General features: G+C 39.1%; 1 pseudogene; it reads right to left on the bottom strand.

The window, feature by feature from the left end:
* Positions 1 to 5,596: 5,596 nt before the first annotated feature.
* On the bottom strand, positions 5,597 to 5,696 carry LOC127099101 (uncharacterized; annotated as a pseudogene).
* Between the last annotated feature and the right edge of the window lie 296 nt (positions 5,697 to 5,992).

Below are 5,992 nucleotides of genomic sequence, written 5' to 3' on the forward strand. Positions count from 1 at the left end.
CACTTACGTCTGGGGGCTACCAAGCCAGGAAGGAAATTCACTAAAATAGAATTAGTTCAAAGACTCTCCGTACACTTCAACAAGTTATAGTCTTAATCACCTAATCTCTACACGTGCAATTTCTACCTAAGCACTCTTAGATATGAGAACCCATTCACTTCCCTACAATCACACACAAGTGATCTTAAACAACAATCCCTTGTGAAAAGAAAATACTTTTCAATTACACACTCTTGATTTTACTTCACAGTTTCAATCAAGAAGACACACTCTTGATATTCCTTCAAAGCTTTGATCAGGAAGACACACACTCTTGCTTAACAGCTTTAGAGTGACAAATTATAACCACAAATCAGTCCAATTCAATCATCAATGGATGACTTGAATGACCTACAAGTCTTACGACTAAACAGACACAAACCCTAGCTCTCTCTCTATATTTCGCTCAGTCTTGGTTGTGTGTTCAAACAGGTTTTCTAAGTCCCTTTTTATAGAAGCTTTCAGCTGGGCTTGGACATCTTGAAAACCCTAAATCTATTTTCCAATCAAATCTTTTTATAACAGCTGTTTAGATCTCCTTGGAAAATAAGTAAATCTGGTTGTAATCCATGATTGAATGCGCCAGCTAGCCATATCTTCAATCATCCAAAGATTGCCATTAATTGTGCAATCACAAAACACCAGACATTCACACTGAATGTTCTGTGTACAGGATGTCATGACATCGGGTCTGACATCCTGGAAAAATCCTGCATAATCCAATAATTCCTTTTATAACTTCCAGCAGGTACAGCCATATCAGATGCCATGACATTGTGTATGTCATCTGAAACAATCCTGCATGAACATGTCTTTCATTTAAGCTCCAGCAGGTACATCCAATGTCAGAAGCCTTAGCATTGTAAGTGGCATTCTGAAACAATCCTGCATGCACATGTTCTTGAACTCCAGCAGGTACATAGGATATCTCATGTTAAGACATCACACATGACATCTTGTGAACACTCTTCGTTTTTCCAAAATTGCTGCCAACTCTTAGAATCAACAAACCCCCCCTTTGGAAAATTTTGGCTAAAACATATATCTGCCCTTTTTGTTCACAAGGTAAACTATCAGCAGTTTAAACAACATAACAGTAGTTTAATCAGCAGCAGAAGCAAAACAATTACTAGTTATGGCTACTAGTAATACACACATGCACAAGGGTACTTCTCCCCCCCTAAATCTGTGCAACAAACAGAATTACTAGTTATGGATGCAACTAGTAAGACACACAAATGCATAATGCACAAGGGTACTTCTTCTCCCCCTAAATCTGTGCATGCAACAACCATAACAGCTACTGAACTCCAGTACCTGTACCAGCCAGAATGTCATACTGACATCTGCTTCAACATCAACACCTGCGCACCATATCAGACATCCTGTTTGACATCTGTAAACAGAACAACATTTTGTTTTAGCACCTGTGCACTTCTTTCAATAATAGCTGTCCTTCTGTCCAGCCACATACAACTTCCACATCAGCACTTCTCCCCCTTTTTAGTCAAAATTGACCAAAGGTGACCAATTAGACAAAATAAATGTCTATTAGCCTAGCATAGAATGTTAGATCAGATGTTATAACATTAAGCATGTTAAAACAAAATATTCAGGAAGTACAAACCATCATTATACACAGCTGAAAGCTGAGACAATGAACAAATCCAAGGAACTCTTTAAGAGCCCTAAATATTACATAACAGGCATCAATAAGGACTGCCCCAAAATACATACAGTAAAGACAACAGCCTTCCAAACAGCAGCTCAGCTTCCACCACCCTCCCAGTCTTCAATTCAGGCAGGAACCATTAATCAGAAGAAGAAGTATCACCTTCACCTTCATCTTCATCTTCAGAACCCTTAGAGCTTCCAGAGCTGCCACTGGATTGTGCTTTTGATCTTGTATTTGAGCCCTTCCCAGCCTTCTCTACTTCTTCCTTCTCCGGGCTACAAATAAGAACTTCTAAAGCTTCTTTTCTAGCCTTGGCCACCCTTATACCATTTTCCAATTCCTTGCAGGTTTCTTTTAGTTGATCAACCAAGCTCCCTTGAGATGTAGACTCCCTTTTGGCAGATGCCATGACATCATTGACATGACTTCCCTCAAATAACTTATAATGAATGGACAAAGGGGATTTTCTCCTACTTGGAATGTCACTTGTACTCAGAATGCCTGGTTGTTGGCTCTGGATAATGCCACAAATAAGGGAGGGGAAGGCAATGGGTAACTTCACAGCATTTGTAGAAGCATGTCTAATGGTTTGATCAAATATGAACTTGCCAAAATCATAGTTAACCCTTGTTCCAATTGCATGAATGATTCTTCCAAGGTTAATGGAGATAGTAGAGACATGATTAGTAGGAATCCAATTAGCTGAGCCAATCTTGTGCAAGATGGCATATTTAACACTGAGCTTTCCAGCTGATAAGTGATTCCTACTAGGCCATTCCTTAACTTGGCCAACTGTGATAACCCTACAAACCTCATTGTCTATAGTCTCTAGGTCTACTCCTCCATTTGTTCCTCTTCCTAGGAACTTGTTGATGACACTTGGTGAGAATTTCACACATTTTCCCCTTACAAACACCTTGCAGAACTCCCTGCTGCTCTTTTCCTGAATATCCTCAGGGATATTAACAATATACTCTTTTACCAACCCCTCATAGCATTGGGGTAGAGTTACCACAGTCTTCATGAGTCCAGCATTTTTGATCAACTCAATTACCTCCTTTACCTCTACAGCTTCTTGTCCAAGCTCTCTTTCAATAACTACTCTCCTCTGAATGACATATTTCCATTTTGCTGCCCCATCTTCCAAACGAAAGGAGATATTGTCTAGGTGCACAGCATCAACCTTGCCAGGAGACTTCTGAACAGCCTGCCTTTTTGCAGGGGAGATGTCTGGGACATCGTCTTTGACATCTTCCTCAGAGTCAGAGCTATCTCTTTCTTTCATTTTCCTAACCTCAACTTTGCTCCAAGCTTTTGAGGGTCCTATACCAGCAGTTTTTTTCACTCTTCATGTTCTCATTCTTGCCACACTTTTCCCTTGCCTAGTTCTCAGTTTCTCAACAACACTAGGTTTTACAAGATTAACCAAATGATTGATAACACAAAATTATATCGCCTTTTAAGACTTAATTCAATTAAATTATATTATCATTTACGCTAGTTTATCTCACTTTATCAGATATTATGCAGTATTTCTCTTCTATTTATATCAGGTACCCATTTTGAAGCAAAAGTGAAAAAGGGAAGAAAAGGAGGTGTAAAAAGGAACAAAAAGGAGAGAAAAGGAACCAAAGGCCAAAGCCCAGCCCAAAGCGCACAAGTCACCAACGCTGTGCCTGTGACGGACGTCACAGGACGCGTGACGAGCGTCACGCGAAGTAGCCTTGTGACGGACGTCACACATGGTGTGACGAGCGTCACACCAGTCCACTAGCTTTTTGGCGCAAGTTACGCTCTCAGAAGAAGGGAAGTAACGTTGAGGACTTCGTGTCCTATTCCCAAGCCGTGAATTTAGCACGCTGAAGACTCGTGGAAAAGAAGAAAAAGGCAGTTAGTAGCACTACTATAAATAGCTACCCTAATCCCTCTCGTTGGCACTCCTCTCTTTTTGCCGTTTAGACACACCGAAGCTCTGCCGATTTTCTGTTCAAGCTTTTGCTTAGTTTTCTTTTTCCAGCAGATTAATATTGTTTATTTTATTTATTTCTTTTGCAAGTTTTATTTTCTTTTTCCCTTGCAATTTATCTTCCCCGTTTTTAGCTTTTAGATATTTTTCGCGTAGTAGTTTCTACACCGGAAACTACTGTGCAACTTTATACCGGATTTAACCTTACGTTATATTCGAGTTTTTTTATTTCCTTGATTTAATTTACTGTTTAATTGAAGAATCGAAGAACAAATCCTACCGGCTTGTGGAGGAGTGTTCAAGACTATTGTATTACGCATTCAGGTTCTTTAATCGTTATTTAATTTTTAATGTTTTATTCTATTGTTTATTTACATTGCCTGCCTGAAATGAGTCTGTGTATGCATGATAATAATTATTATTTAGTTAGCATGTCTGGCTAATTCGCCTAGGTATCGGTATGTAAAGTAAGCAGAAAAAGGGATCAAGACTAAGTCGGTCTATTCAAACTTAAAATTAGAATCAATCTTTTTATGGTCTTAACTTACAGGTTTAATAACAAGATTTTTTACAAAAGTAAAAGACATAAAGAAGTTGAAACCAACAGAGCGAGAGTTTGAGGTTTTAACTGGACAGTGTAAGTTAGTCATTAAGTCTATCTCAGGGCGAGAGCAAGTTTTAGAATTAATTAAATTCTGACTTTTTTCCAAAAAGTATTTTTAAAGATTGAATGTGAGGACGAGAGTTAAGCATTTAGATTTAATTGTATAACCTAAGTCAACAGAGCGAGAGTTTGAGATAAGGGTGTTTAAAACGGTCAGTATTTTCTTAAAAAGAGTTTCTGCAACTTTATTGTTTTCAAAATATGATTTTTGACTTAATTATAAGTGACAGCTACATTAATATAAGATCATGGTTTCTTCAACAGAGCGAGAGTTTGAGATAAAACCTTTAACCAATAAAGTTAATCGAAACGATTTATTTTAAGACCGAGAGACCGACAAGGAATTGATTCCCTAGTTTTGACGAACTACATACCGATATCCGTTTTATTAATATTTAATCTAGATATTAGTTTAGTTTTTAGCTTCCTTCCCCAAACAATCAACTATTATTCACCTTAGCTTTACGAAGTAACCTTAGATAACGGTATATCGATTCATAAGTCCCTGTGGGATCGATATCTTTTAAAACTACGCGATAGAACTGTGCACTTGCAGTTTGTATCCCATTCTCGACTCACACAGTCGAGCGATCAAGTTTTTGGCGCCGTTGCCGGGGACTTTTATTCAATCGATATCGTAACTCTTCCGTTACGCTGTAGAGACTAGGTTTCTTTTTCCTTCTATTCTTTCTTTCGTTGATTTGTATGCCACGCACTCGCTCTCAAGGCGAACCGCTCTATTTACGAATCAACGATATCAAACTATATCTCCGAGTCTTACGACGAATTCGGGAATATCGTGCTGAAAACAATCTCCCTCCTATAAACCTTCCTGATATCAAAAACATTTTTCCTTCTTTAACCGAGATGGCAGAACCAGCTCGTGCTCTTAGAGATTACGCCGCTCCATCGCAAGATGAACCGCATTCAAGTATTGCTCCGCCCGCAATCGAAGCAAACAACTTTGAACTTAAACCTTCGTTGTTGCAGGCTGTGCAACAAAACCAATTCTCTGGAAATCTTACCGAAGATCCAAACCTTCATTTATCCGTATTTGTCCAATACGCTGATACTGTTAAAGCTAATGGTGTCACTTCAGAGGCAATTCGACTTCGTCTTTTTCCTTTCTCATTAAGAGATAGCGCTAGAAGATGGCTTCAATCTCTCCCTTCCAACTCAGTCACCACCTGGAACGAGTTGAAGAAAGTTTTTCTTGCCCGATATTTTCCGCCAAGCAAAACAGCTATGTTAAGAGCCCAGATAAACGGATTTAAACAGAAAGACAACGAGTCTCTTTTCGAAGCATGGGAAAGATACAAAGACATGATGAGACTTTGCCCACACCATGGTTTGGAAGACTGGTTAGTAATTCACACATTTTATAATGGTCTCTTATACAATACAAGGTTAACAATAGACGCCGCTGCAGGTGGTGCACTAATGAACAAACCTTATGCTGATGCTTACCAGCTTATCGAGAGCATGGCCCAAAACCACTATCAGTGGGGAACCGAACGAACAACAGTGGAAAAACCTCAACCGAAAACTGGCATGTACGAGATAAGTAACCTTGATCACGTTAATGCAAAAGTGGATGCTTTGGTCCAGAAGATTGAAAGTTTAAACGTATCACCTCCAACCGCCGTGG

The sequence above is a fragment of the Lathyrus oleraceus genome, chromosome 6, assembly GCF_024323335.1.
Source record: "Lathyrus oleraceus cultivar Zhongwan6 chromosome 6, CAAS_Psat_ZW6_1.0, whole genome shotgun sequence".
Taxonomy (NCBI): Eukaryota; Viridiplantae; Streptophyta; class Magnoliopsida; order Fabales; family Fabaceae; genus Lathyrus; species Lathyrus oleraceus.